Raw genomic sequence first — 15,047 nt, 5'->3', positions numbered from 1 at the left:
GCTGTCGGAGGTGCAACTCCACCAAAGCAGCGTCATTGGTGCATATTTCCATGCACAGAATTCCAACCATTGGCTGAGAGTGTTCCGCTGATGCTCCCAACCAATGAATAACCAGCAGTATGACCTTCTGGTTCTGCAGAAGACATATGCATGTCACAGACAGCCATAGTGGAGACCCAGGACCCGGTAGGACCAGATAACAATAACAACATGTTGCAAAATACTTTTCCCTATAATTGTGAAACGGGCAAGGATACTACTAGCACCATAACCACTGCAGCAGGCTGTAGTATTTATAATGCTTGAAGTAACCCTTTAAGGGTACGGCAGTGAATCATATGTAGGTGTAGAAAGTGAGTGTATTGTATAATTACATTATTATAATGTATTTCTTTTCTTTTTATGCAGTACTGCGAAACGACAAGCAACACATGACCTCTGAACCTCTGACCGGTTTCCACGTTGTGTCATTTTTGGGATCTGCTCCCCCTTTCCATGTTGTGTGATCATTAAATTGCTTGTCTGCAAGTAAAAAAAACAAAAAAACGTGCAATTAATAGTATTTACAGTTATTTATTTGATTCAGAGGAAGTGAATATGTATATAAAGTGGTATTATATTACTAGTGTGAATAAAGAGAGAATCTACACATTTTTGCATTTTTATTTGGGGAACAGTCTAGCCGCATTAATTCACAACTATTTTCTGGGGTACAATATCACTCTGCTTTTTATATTCTGTTCATTCATTCTGCCTTTGTTACATACTTGTACTGTTTTGCATCACATATTATTATGTCCAAGAAATAGCTTAAAGGACCACTATAGGCACCGAGACCACTTCAGCTCAATGAAGTGGTCTGGGTGCCAGGTCCCCCTAGCTTTAACTCTGCAGCTGAAGACATAGCAGTTCCAGCCTCTAGTGGCTCCCTGACAGCCACTAGAGGCTGCTTCTGCGATTTACATGGAGTAAATCACACTTATTTGACACTGGACATCACGGAGTCCAGCGTTTAATAAGATCCCCATTGGAAAGCACTGGGCAGGTTTGAATGCGCGCGCACCTCTGGCTCCACTCAAGAGCTGACGTCGGGGGGCGAGGAGAGGTCACCTGTGCAGAGGGAGGGGGTCCCAAGGGAGGGGGCACTCCAAGAACCTATAGTGCCAGGAAAACAGGTTTGATTTCCTGGCACTATAGGATCCCTTTAATTGGAAACATTTTATTGTGTGATTGTACAAATAACATGTATATGTACCAAAAACATATAAAGGTGTGCTGTGCCTTTAAGACAAATATTTTTGCTAAAGCGTATTTAAAACAAGAAAGTTCATAAACCGTAATCTTGCACACAAAAAAAAGATTAAATGCAATAGTGCTTGTACAATTATACACTCTATGTTAGTGCAAACAACAAATAAACACAATATAAATGAATCCATTCTGAATATGGAATGAATCATTTTAGCTAGCACTTCCAAATTAATCCATTTATTATAATAACAGAAAAGATAAAAAAAAGAGAAGTACAGATAGTGTAATACTGCAAGATGTGTTGCAAAATAAATTGGTGAAGTATAAAAACTCACAAACGAAGGGCAGAGAAGCCGGTTCTCACTGTGCTAGCTCCAAATCAATGACCAAGTTACTTTGCCATAGTGCGTATATTTGTACAAGCACTGCTGCACTTAATCCGTGTTTTGCACTTAGTTTGCAAGATTACGGTTTATGCGTTTATTGTTTTAAATACACTTCAGCACTTTACAGTTATAAAAAAAATAAAAAATGTCTTAAAGGCACTGCACACCTTTATATGTTTTTTGGTGTATTTTGGGAACTATTGCACATTTTAGATGCTGTTTTTTTCTTTTAGTAATTTTGGTTAGAGGGCTAATGTTATGGCGCCTTTCTTCACGCGTTGGTTTTTTTGGGTGGTTTTAACATATATATGTTTCATAAAATCGTGGTTCCCAGCTCCAGAATAAAGAGTTGTGCGTTTTTATATATATACTGGAATATTCACCAAAGTGACAATTCAAAATGAGACCAAACTGAATTTTGAACGTAAGGTCAAAGCAGCGGAACTGAAAAAAAATGATCTAAGTAAGCAATGCTCTCCATCCAACTACTCTGGCCTTAACATTGAAATTCACTGTGATTTCTCAATTTAGCGATTTGCCCTGCTAATTTAAATGTTTATAACTCACAAATACATATTCCTTAAACATGGGGATAAATAAAGATAAACATAATATTAGAAATCCTGCTAAGTGGCAGTCCACCTTTAATGCCAACTAATGGAATGATGGATTCACTTCTCCACCTTGAGAGACTCCTCTGCCAATTCTAAACAGGATATTGCTGTGGTTACTACAACCTGCAAAGCCTGTTTTGAATAAATTAATCCAGCCACACAGTCAACTGCTCATTCTCCAGTAAAATCAGAGGTAAGTGTCATTCACTCAAAATTATACAAGAAGACAAGAAACAGGGCTGACCGTAAAAACTAAATATTTATTATTTGGCCTGATCAATCCTCCCCCCCCCCCAGACTCATGGTACTCTTTCTGTTGTGTCCTATATGAAAATATATCTATAAGCCATATAGTGTAGGATTAAATGTATTCACTGAAAGAGACCCACAGGGCAGCACTTTTCTTTTTTTTTTTTTTTTTTTTATATTCTTTTTTTTTTTTGCTTTGCAAGACAGCAGATACATATCATACATAAAAGCAACAATACAGAACGGAAATACGGCATGTTGATTTGCAACTATGTAATGGTAATGGTATTCCGTGAAAACCGCTTCCGTGACGACGCACTGTGCGAGTGTGTCACATTCCAATGCCCATGCTCGTCCAAAATGATGTTGCCCATAATTTCCAGTCCTGATAAAGCGATCTTAAGTATCGCTGTACATCTCGCAAAGTGTTTTTAGTTTTTTTAAAATCTTAAAACAACAAAATATAACAAGGAACTATCGTAACGTAGTCACAATACTATGCAACTAAGGGAGTTATGAATAATCGCATTTGCATCTCCCCATAACCCCGGCGGCTGCAAGCAAACCCTTATGCTGGTCCCGTAAGATAGTTCAAAATATCGGAATTTCAAGAGTAGGAAAGAAGGTAAGTTTCCTCGAAGATTCGAGGAAAAGGAGATATGCAGAAATAAAGAGGGGAGAAAAAAGGGAGGAGAAAGGGAAGGAAAAAAGGGAGGGAAGGCGAGTGGGAATGAGGCGGATTATGGGAAGGAGGTCGGTCCGAGCAGCACCTCTGTTCCAGTAGCGATAGTAGGGAAGGGGGAGTGATCCCCCTCCACCAGCTACCTGTCCTAGGCATCACTGTTAGCAGTCGCTCTGCGACATAAGATACAAGTGGGACGGTGGGAGTCCAAACCCCCCGACTTCGTTAGTGTGGCGGGGTTTAAATCAAGTACAATCTTGTCTGGTTACATCTCAGTCGTTAGCTATGCTATTAACCCACGGATCCCAAATCTTTTCAAATTTCCTGATAGTCCCCCTAACCTGAGCCGTCAGTTTATCCATCAGATAAGTGTCCTTTATTTTATGTTTTGTGAATGCCAAGGTAGGGGTGTCGCTCTGTAGCCACGTTTGCGCTAAGGCTCACCTTGCGGCAAGGGTTATTCTGTGGAGGAGGGTCTGTTCTGTTCGTGACCAATTCTCTAGGGATCTCGATAACAGGAACACCCACGGGTCTGGCTCTACTACCCTGTCAAATACATCTCCTAATAATGTCGCTATTTTCTTCCAGTATGTCTGCGCTATCGGGCATTCCCACCACATATGAATATACGTACCCTTCTGGCCGCAGCCTCTCCAGCATACGTCCGTCGGAACCTTTCCCATGCGGAAAAGTGTCGCCGGGGTGGTATACCATCGGAAAAGGGTCTTATACGATTGTTCCTGCAGGGTTACGCACACTGAAGAGGTCGCGGCTCCTTCCCAAATTTATTGCCACTCAGCTCCTTCCAACACTTCGTTTAAGTCCGCTTCCCATTGATCAGTGTATTTTATGGTCCCCCATTCCGAGGTGTGCGTACTCAGGTGTGCGTATATACAGGAGATGAGTCCTCTCGGAAACTGTTCCCTGGAGCATATCTTCTCGAAGAACGTAAAGGGCATCTGTGCCGCTCGTTTGATCCTGGCAGCTCGGGCATAATCCCGAAGTTGAATATAACGGAAGTAGTCAAAAGGCTTCAGCGGGGTCCTGCCGTTCAATTCCTCGAAGGAGATCATATAGATGATGCAGTCTCTGCAGTCCCGCGGTTTCCAAGCCTTTAAAGTCTCGGGCCCGCATACCTGGAGGGAAATCTCTATTTCTCAAATACGGAGTCATCGGGAATGAAGCGGCAGTCAGTGTCGTGTTTAAGGGCGATCGTGTTCCAGACCTTCAAGGAGGTCTGAACCGCTTGGCACGGGACTCTGTCTAGGGGTCTAAATTCTTTTGGGGTCCATATGAGGAATTGGGGGAGGTCCGGGTTCAACAAAGAGGATTCTAAGTCCACCCACCGCCTCTCGTCAGGGGGTGTATGCCACAACGCTATCTGGGCTAATTGGGCCGCCTCATAGTAATAATAAAGATTTGGCAGCCCCAGGCCCCCACTCTCTTTCGCCCTGTAAAGTATATTTCGCGACGTCCTATGTTTCCTGTTGTGCCAGATAAACCTACCGATTGCCTGTTGGAGCGGCCCCAAGCTGGATTTGGTCAAGTGTATCGGGAGGGCTTGAAAGAGAAAAAGTATCCGAGGCAAGATATTCATTTTTACCGAATGAATCCTCCCGATCCACGAAATCGGTTTATCTACCCACACCTCCAAGTCACGCATTAATTGTCTAGTTAGGGGCACGTAGTTCTGTTGGTGTAGCAGGGAGGGGTCGGCTGTCAGCCAGATGCCTAAGTATTTAATATGATCCTTCACCACTTGAACGTTAAATACCCTCCCGATGTGCGTAATCTCGGCATCGCTCATCCCTATGGGGAGCGCGGACGACTTGTGGAGGTTAACCTTGTAACCGGCCACTATGCCGTAATTTGCCAATATCCTCCGCAGGGCTGTCATTGACTTCAACGGAGCTGTCAATGACAGTAGTACGTCATCGGCGAAGCCCGAGATTACGTATTCCTGTCCCCGTATCGCGATGCCCTCGATCTCTGGGGTGGTGCGTATCTTTTGCATGAGAGGTTCCAATGATAGGACGAATAGCAGCGGCGACAGGGGACAGCCCTGTCTCTTGCCGTTGCTCAGCGGGAATGGGATCGACCTCGCTCCCGTTATCCTAACCTGTGCCCTGACATTAGTGTATAAGGCTTGTATTGTCGTAATAAAACGATCCGGGATCCCGAATTGGCGCAGTGTTTCGAATAGGAACGGCCATTTAACTCTGTCGAACGCTTTTTCAGCATCCAGTGATAGCATCAACGTCGGGATCTGTAGTCGAGCTTGTCTCTCTATAAGATCGATGTTTCGTCTCGTATTTTCGAACAACTGCCTCCCCGGCACGAAACCGGATGGACCAGGCTAGTGAGAATCGGGTTCAGTCTGATCGCTAACACCTTCGCTAGGATCTTGGAATCATGGTTAATTAATGATATCGGGCGGAAATTCTCCAGGAGGGAGTCATCCTTTCCTGGTTTTGGCAGTAAGACAATATTCGCAAGGGACATGTCTCGATCCGTGATCCCCCCGTCTTGGAGATCATTAAACCATGACTCGAGGTGGGGTACCAGTTCTTCCCGGAAAGTCTTATAGTAGCTTCCGTCGAAGCCGTCTGGACCAGGTGCCTTATTGCTCTTCAGAGTTGATATCGCCGCGTCTATCTCCTACGCTGATATCTGGCTACTAAGGGTGGTCGCATCGGCTTCGCTCAGTGTCGGGAGATGGATCCCCGATAGGAAACCACGAATCTCTTCCATACGTTTTTGAGGTTCCGTGTCTTCACCCCTTGAGTGGTTGTATAAGTCAGAGTAAAATTCAGAGAATATTTTGGCGATATCATCGGGATCCGTCCGGTAAACTCCCGTAGCATCTTTAATCTTTGTAATATGCGCGTTCCGCGGACGTGGCCTGAGGGATCTCGCCAACAAGGTGTCCATTTTGTTGGCCTTCTCATAAAAGGACCTCCGAGACCACAAGACAGCTCTCGTGGTGTCATCCATAAGTATGTCGCGTATGCTGTGCCTCAGCTCTTGTACTATGTCCAAGTTGGTCCGTGAGGGGTCCGACTTGTGTCTCTGTTCCGCCGATCTCAGAGCGCTCAACTGCTGTAACGAGTATATACCCCTACACGCAGGATCCAGCCCTAACAGATGACAGTACAGAGGAGAGATACGTCTACCGGACCTTAGAGTGGCCGGACTCGACGTAATAGGATAAGACAGAGTCAGGAACGATCCGAGGTCAAGGGCACAAAGAGACAGCGTAAACGAAAACTAGCCGGGGACTGGTACACAGGAATCAGCAAGCCGGAAAACAGTACAGAATAGGATAAAGCGAAAACGAAGTCAGAATACAAAGCCAAGGTCAAATACGGAGAAACACAACTGAACACAACAAGCACTAAAGGGAACTGTAGCAGAAACCACGATAGGGCAAGGAACTAAGGGAAAAGGGTAAGTATAAGTAGCCTTCAAACTAATGTGATTGGCTCCTGTCACTTCCACTCCCCCAACAGGTAAGTGTATGGGGTGATTGGCATGACAGGAGCCAATGGGAGCCTTTTTGCAATTTAGGCTCCCACTGTCTCTTTAAGAGCGCGCCCTTAGCTGCAGGCGGGACACGTGACCGCTTCTCGCGGTCACTGCCCGCCTTCCTGTCAGAACAGTCGGACGAGCCGCGCGCGGCTCGTGCAGCCGCAGGACCGCGCGCGGCTTGAAGAGAGGACCGCGTCCGGCCCCCGGATAAGGGAAGTACCGCTACAGTACCCCCCCCTGAGGACACGCCCTCCGGGCGGGCAGGACCAGGCCTGGCAGGAAAACGCGAATGGAAAGAACGTACAAGGCGGGGAGCATGAACAGCATCCGCAGAAATCCAACTGCGCTCCTCAGGCCCATAACCCTTCCAATGTACCAAGTACTGAAGCCGACCCCTAAGAAAACGAGAGTCAATAACAGCAGATACTTCGAACTCCTCATGACCCTCCACAGAGACAGGAGGGGGAGGGGGAGTATGCCGGGTATAGCGGTTGTGTACGTAAGGCTTCAACAAAGAGGTGTGAAATACATTGGGTATACGCAGATTCTTAGGCAGACCCAAGGCATAAGAAACGGGATTAACCTTATGTATAATGCGATAAGGACCAATGAAGCGGGGAGCCAATTTCATAGAAGGCACCCGGAGGCGAATATTCCGTGTGGAAAGCAAAACCCTGTCCCCCACAACATAGGAAGGAGCCGCTCTGCGATGCTTGTCAGCCTGAGCCTTCTGGCGGGCAGCAGAGTCCACCAAAGAACGCTGAACCTGCTCCCAAGTATTACGCAAACCAGCCAAATGCTCATCCAGAACTGGCATGCCCTGAGAGGAGAATGCAGCCGGAAGAACAACGGGATGCTGGCCATAGACAACGTAAAAAGGGCTTTTGCCGGAAGAATCATGAGTGGCATTATTCCGAGCAAATTCAGCCCAAGGAAGCAGGTCAGACCAATTGTCCTGATGGTGAGACACAAAACAACGGAGGTACTGCTCTAGAGACTGGTTGGCACGTTCAGCAGCTCCATTAGACTGGGGATGGTAAGCGGAAGAAAATGAGAGGGAAATACCCATCTCCGAACAAAAGGCTTTCCAGAACCTGGAAATAAATTGGCTACCCCTATCGGATACAATAGATAAGGGAATACCATGTAATCGAAACACTTCTCTAGCGAAGATAAGAGCCAATTCCTTGGAAGTGGGCAACTTGCGAAGAGACACAAAGTGAGCCATTTTGGAAAACCAATCTACTATCATTAGGATGACTGTGTTACCATTCGAAGGGGGTAATTCAACAATAAAATCCATTGATAGATTAGACCAAGGTCTCTCGGGAACGGGCAACGGATGCAACAGCCCACAAGGAACTCTACGAGAGGTTTTCATACATGCACAAGTAGTACAAGCACTTATATAGTCAGTAACATCCTTACGTAAGGTATCCCACCAGAAATACCGAGAAACGGCTGACACTGTTTTGGAAATACCAGGATGTCCAGCAGTCTTAGTATCGTGATAAAGTGACAGAATATCCCGTCTCTCGGGAATGTCAACGAACAATTTATCATTAGGCCTCTCGCTGGGTGCCATGCCTTGTTTCGCTTGTATGGCCTGCAAGAGGGACGAGGAAATAGACAATATAGTAGTTGCTATTATCCTGTCTGGGGGAATGACAGGAGTGACATCAATCTCCTGTTTGTCAATAGTCTCGAATTGTCTGGACAGAGCGTCCGCTTTAGTGTTCCGGTCACCTGGCCTATAGGTGATTATATAATTAAAATGAGACAAGAACAGTGACCACCTAGCCTGCCTTGAAGACAATCTTTTAGCTTCGCTAAGGTAGGATAGGTTCTTATGATCTGTAAATATGAGAATAGGATCCTTAGTTCCTTCTAGCAAATGTCTCCATTCTTTGAGTGCTAAAATGATAGCAAGGAGTTCGCGATTACCCACATCATAATTCCTCTCTGCCTTGGACATTTGTTTAGAAAAGAAGCCACAAGGATGCAATGGCTTGTCAGGAGACTCTCTTTGGGATAAGACAGCACCTACCCCTATATCGGAAGCATCAACCTCAAGTATATATGGCAATGAGGGGACAGGATGCTGTAAAATAGGGGCAGAGGCGAACGTAGTCTTAAGAAAGTCAAAAGCCTGAAGTGCCTCAGTAGACCAGACACGTGTATTGCCATCCTTTTTAGTCATACGAGTTATAGGCGCTACTATAGACGAAAAACCTTTGATAAAACGTCTATAATAATTAGAGAACCCCAGAAAACGCTGGATGGCTTTCAGACCTTGCGGCAGAGGCCATTCTATGACTGCAGCGAGCTTCTGGGGATCCATCCGAAAACCCTCGGCGGAAATCAAATACCCTAAAAACTGGACCTCGGACTGGTCGAATAGACATTTTTCTAATTTGCAATAAAGACCATTAGCAAGAAGGGTCTTCAGAACTGTTGTAACATGTCTGTGATGAGCGTGAATGTCTGTAGAATATATTAAAATGTCATCCAAGTACACAATAACAAATGAGTGAATAAAATCCCTTAAGACATCATTAATAAATTCTTGGAACACTGCTGGGGCATTGCAAAGCCCAAATGGCATGACGGTATACTCATAATGACCTGACCGAGTGTTAAAGGCTGTCTTCCACTCGTGGTCCTTTTTAATACGTATCAAATTGTATGCTCCTCTAAGATCTAATTTGGTGAATACCGTAGCATGTTTGAGCCTGTCAAACAATTCTGTTATTAGAGGTATAGGGTAAGCATTTTTGATGGTGATCTTGTTAAGACCTCTATAATCAATGCAAGGTCTTAAATCACCTTCTTTCTTTGATACAAAGAAGAACCCCGCTCCAGCCGGAGAAGAGGATCTTCTAATAAATCCCTTGTCTAATGACTCTTTAATGTACTCCTCCATGACACGGTTTTCTTGAACCGATAGGGGGTACACCCTGCCCTTAGGAGGTATAGTACCAGGCAACAAATCAATAGCACAATCGTAGGGTCTGTGAGGCGGTAATTTGTCAGCCTCTCTTTTATCAAAGACAGTCTTTAAAGTTAAATACTGAGAGGGTATAGTCGTAGATAAAGGAGGAACAGTAGGAACGTTAATAGAATTCACAGGCGTGACTTCAATAGTACATGACTCATGGCAGGCTTCACTCCATGATTTTATCTGCCCTGTCTCCCAGTCAAAAATGGGATTGTGGGCACGTAACCATGGATATCCTAACACCAACTGTGAAGAGGGAGAGGTGATGACCTGGAACCGAATGGTTTCATAGTGTAGAACCCCTGTGTACATGTGTAGCGGTGCAGTCTCGTGAGTAACAACAGGAGATATCAATGGTCTACCATCTATGGCCTCAACGGCCAAGGGTATCTCCTTCTCTCTGATAGGAATATTGTTTCTCTTTACAAAACCAGAGTCTATAAAGTTCTCGGCTGCCCCAGAATCAACCAGGGCGTCTATGTTTTCAACTATACAACTCTCTCCCATATGTAAAGAAACAGGGAGAAGCAGTCGGTTAGGAGACAAAATAGGAGACTTAGAAATCACACCCAAGGCCAGTCCCCTATAAGGTCTTAGGTGCGAGAGTTTTCCGGGAGCAGAGGACACTCCTTTACCATATGGTCTCTCTTACCACAATATAGGCAGAGTCCCTCCCTTCTCCTAAGTAATTTCTCAGTATCTGAGAGTTTGGCAACCCCTAATTGCATAGGTTCCTCTTCAGGTACTTTAACACTCTCCGGTATATTAACTCTGGGTTGAATAGGTGTAACAAAACGTCTATTCCTGTTCTTAGTATAGAGCCTGTCACGAATCCTATTATCTATATCGATGAGGTAGTCAATAAGGTCCTCTAAGGCAATAGGAAGCTCCTTAGCTGCTACCTCATCCAATATAGAGTCTGATAAACCTTCCATGAAGGCCGTAGTTAACCCATTATTGGTCCAATCGACCTGTGAGGCAAGGGTACGAAACTGTATAGCGTAATCAGCCACAGACCTAGAACCCTGTTTAACCCTCATTAATGCTCTAGCGGCATTCTTAGACCTTTTCATAGTATCAAAAGTTCTGCGAAAAGCTGTTAGGAAACTGTGAAAGTTATGCACCATAGGTCCATTAGCCTCCCAAATAGGGTTTGCCCATTCAAGTGCTTTGTCGGTAAGTTGGTGCATAAAGAACCCAACTTTAGACCTCTCTGTGGGAAATGAACGTGGATACATTTCAAAATGAAACTCTATTTGGTTAATGAACCCTCTGCATGTCTTAGAATCCCCTCCATACCTAGGAGGAGGCGTTAAATGTGCTGTAGCGTTAGGCATAGTCGATACTTCAGGAAGCAGGGGTGCAGGAGGGTTAGGTGCGGTTGCTGGAATGGTTCTAGCTAAGAGCGTCTGGAGAGCCTGAGCTATTTGATCCATACGGTGATCCTGCTCTACAAATCTAGCCTCATGGGTCGCCATCTGTTGAGCTAAATCTGCGGGGTCCATGTCCCTATCGTAATGTAACGAGTATATACCCCTACACGCAGGATCCAGCCCTAACAGATGACAGTACAGAGGAGAGATACGTCTACCGGACCTTAGAGTGGCCGGACTCGACGTAATAGGATAAGACAGAGTCAGGAACGATCCGAGGTCAAGGGCACAAAGAGACAGCGTAAACGAAAACTAGCCGGGGACTGGTACACAGGAATCAGCAAGCCGGAAAACAGTACAGAATAGGATAAAGCGAAAACGAAGTCAGAATACAAAGCCAAGGTCAAATACGGAGAAACACAACTGAACACAACAAGCACTAAAGGGAACTGTAGCAGAAACCACGATAGGGCAAGGAACTAAGGGAAAAGGGTAAGTATAAGTAGCCTTCAAACTAATGTGATTGGCTCCTGTCACTTCCACTCCCCCAACAGGTAAGTGTATGGGGTGATTGGCATGACAGGAGCCAATGGGAGCCTTTTTGCAATTTAGGCTCCCACTGTCTCTTTAAGAGCGCGCCCTTAGCTGCAGGCGGGACACGTGACCGCTTCTCGCGGTCACTGCCCGCCTTCCTGTCAGAACAGTCGGACGAGCCGCGCGCGGCTCGTGCAGCCGCAGGACCGCGCGCGGCTTGAAGAGAGGACCGCGTCCGGCCCCCGGATAAGGTAAGTACCGCTACAACTGCGATGTCAGCAATTGGGTTTTTTGGCGTTTCTTTAAGGTCGCTTCCCTGATGAGTATTCCCCGAATGACAGACTTATGTGCCGCCCACATTACAGCTTTAGATACCCCCGATGCGGCTTCCCTGAGGAAATAGTCGACTAGTTCCCTGCGGACAGTCTCGACTATCTCCGGGTCCCTCAACAGTGAATTATTCAGTCTCCACGTCCAAGGCGTTGCCGCGCTCAGTTTGTCCAGGGTAATGGAGACATCCGCGTGGTCCGACCAGGATATGGATCCCACCGTGGAGTCCACGATCCTAGAAACAGTCTGGGGGTTGACTAGGAACAAGTCGATCCTGGAATATGTGTCATGGGGCTGTGAATAAAACGTGTAGTCGTTCGTGTCCGGGTGCTGGGCTCTCCAGATGTCGATAAGGCCCGACTGTTGTATAAACGTATGAAACAGCTTGTCCTGGCCTCCTCTTCTATGGGACCGTGGGAGTCCCCTGCATGGCCCTCTGTCTACCGCCGGGGATGGGGCAGCATTGAAGTCTCCGCCCACTATCACCATTCCATTCGGGAGTGTAGTAACAACTTTAGCGAGGTCTACCCAAAACTCTTTGGAAGGGTCGTTGGGAGCGTAAACATTGGAGATGTGAATCGTGTGTGAAAACAGGGAACCTGACAGGTGTACGCTACGCCCTGCTGAGTCTGTACTTACCCTATGAATGCTAATCGGGCATCTACGATGTACTAGGATGGCTACGCCATTCCTCTTATTGAGGGCTCTCGATTCAAAAGTGGTGTTATAAGTGTGGTCTTTAAGTGCGAATTTGGCCGATCTGTGCCAGTTTACATCTAAAGAGATAAACTCCACAACCTGGATAGCAAGAGCCCCTGCCCGAGGCCTCAGCCAAACAAAATGCAATTATTCATAAAGTAGGAAAACATATAGGGTAGAGGCATACGACTTATAACCATGTGCGTTACTTTAGGGCGTGTAGGAGAGGTATCATAAAGCATCGGTCATCCACATTATTGCACCAAACACATTCTAAACGCCTCAGCAGCATACATTTTTATATCAACGGAGCGATAAGACATGGCGTTCGCTAAAACTGTTGCACATTTAAATATTCGGTGTTATCAGCAGTACTCTAGCCAGACCTACAATGCAGGAGGCAAACAGAATCTATAACCGAAATAGGGAGGGAACATTCAGTGTCCAGTCCTGAAGGGGCTGGACCAGATGGGAATTCGCATTACAGTAGTTGTGCTGCCGGTAATTCACTAGCGTGGCGGAGGAGCCGCCGTTTAGGAGCGTAAGCCCGTGGAACGCAGCCAAGCCGGCCACAGCCATCCCCCACGCTAATTAGCATACGAGATGCCCGCCGCCGGCTCGGCCGCCCAGGGACCAGCATGTCCGGACACCAGCAGCAATACACCTCATATCATGCGTTCCCGCTAGTAATTGTACGTATGTCCCCAATCGGGGTGCCAGACCTCTCGCCACAGCGGCGGTAGCAGCCCGTTCTGTTATGTAATTAGGCGGATCAGGGGGACACGGCAATATTCGGGGACAACGTGTCGATCTGTGCTGTGTAATAATAACAACAATCCGGGCCCGAAAAGCCCCCATCTCCCCTGTGACAATAAAGCAAACATCCCGAACCTCGTAGAAAACCCGCTCTAAGACAGTTAGCCCGGGGTGTCAGGCCTCCGCCCCCGCTCCCCCACCCCCGGCCCGCGACCCCATCAACTCGAACCCCACATATCCCCTCCTCAACCAAACAACGGTGGGAGAACCCCAGCGTATCCCATGAGGTCTGGGCCTGCGAAATGACCATAAAAACTTCGGACTATCGAGCGTGGGGACCCCAGCTTCCGCTCGGTTGCTAATCCGCCCCCACCCGCCCGATGAGAGGGGAAAAAAAGAACCAAAAAAAAACCACATACGTTTAAATAATAAACAAGCATAAGCATAAACATGGTACATACATCGCAAGGGATTAAGGACTTTGAAGTCTCGGCCCGCTAAAGACCCCTCAGGCCCCAAACGTGGGGGCATCCCGGCGGGAATAATACCAACGGGTGGAGGGGCCCCCCCCTGAGGCCTCCCCCCCCCCCCAAAGAGATGAAAGAGGTCACGGCTCCGGCCAGAGACCCTCCGACCCATACGATGCCCCCCTGTGCGGGCAGCAGGGAGCCTAAGCTCTCACCCCTAACCCACCCAAAAACGGGCTCCGGTGGCCCTGGTACACCCCACCTGTTGGCCCCAGGAGCTCTGCCAAAAGAGGCCTCCTCTGCCAAAAGAGGCCTCCTAAAAATAGCAAAAAAAGGGGGAAAGACAGCAATCGGCTCCCTGCTCATTGGGGCCCCCCAGGACAGACCCGGCACCCGCAAGAGCCCCCCCAACGGACCTTCACCTACCCGGCCCAGCCAATGATGCAGTCGGGATCACTCCGCCGACCGCTAACCCATCTGACCTCGGTCACCTGCCATTCACGCGGGAGGGGTCGGAGCTCCTCTACCGCCGGGGGTAACGCTGCTGCCTCGAGGTCCTCCTGGATCCCCATGCTCCGCAAGAAGGCGACCGGATCTCCTTCCGGGTACAGGGTTCTAGTGCGCCCGTCCCGGAATGCAAGCAGCCGAAAAGGGAAGCCCCAAGCGTACCGCACTTTATTTTTCTGGAGGATTTCTGTCACCGGCCGCCACCGCCTCCGTTTTTGCAGGGTCTCCGGCGTCAAATCCTGGTAAAGGGTGAGTTCAACACCGCCATGTCTGATAGGGCCATCACGGCCGCGTCGCATAAGGGCTTCTTTCGTTTGAAAGAACATGAACTTAATGATGATGTCTCTAGGACGTTTATCATCAGCACGTTGTTGCCGAAGTGCCCTATGTGCCCGCTCGATATGCCATTGGGAGTCAGGGATCCCGGGGAGAAGCGGCCTCAGTATCTCTGTTACGACCTCCATGAGGGGGCCTTCACCCTCCTTTTCTGGCAGACCCCGCAGTCGAATATTGTTCCTGCGGGATCTATTTCCCATATCTGCCAGGGCAGCTACTGCCATAGACAGTCGCGAGGTCAGGGTGTTAATGTGAGCTGTAGCAGTGTTGTGAGGCAGTACGGTGGACTCAACCCGCGTTTCCAGCTCAGATGTTCTCGCGCCCAGGGCGCATATTT

The sequence above is a fragment of the Pelobates fuscus genome, chromosome 3, assembly GCF_036172605.1.
Source record: "Pelobates fuscus isolate aPelFus1 chromosome 3, aPelFus1.pri, whole genome shotgun sequence".
NCBI lineage: Eukaryota > Metazoa > Chordata > Amphibia > Anura > Pelobatidae > Pelobates > Pelobates fuscus.
Note: the sequence above shows the minus strand (reverse complement) of the source record.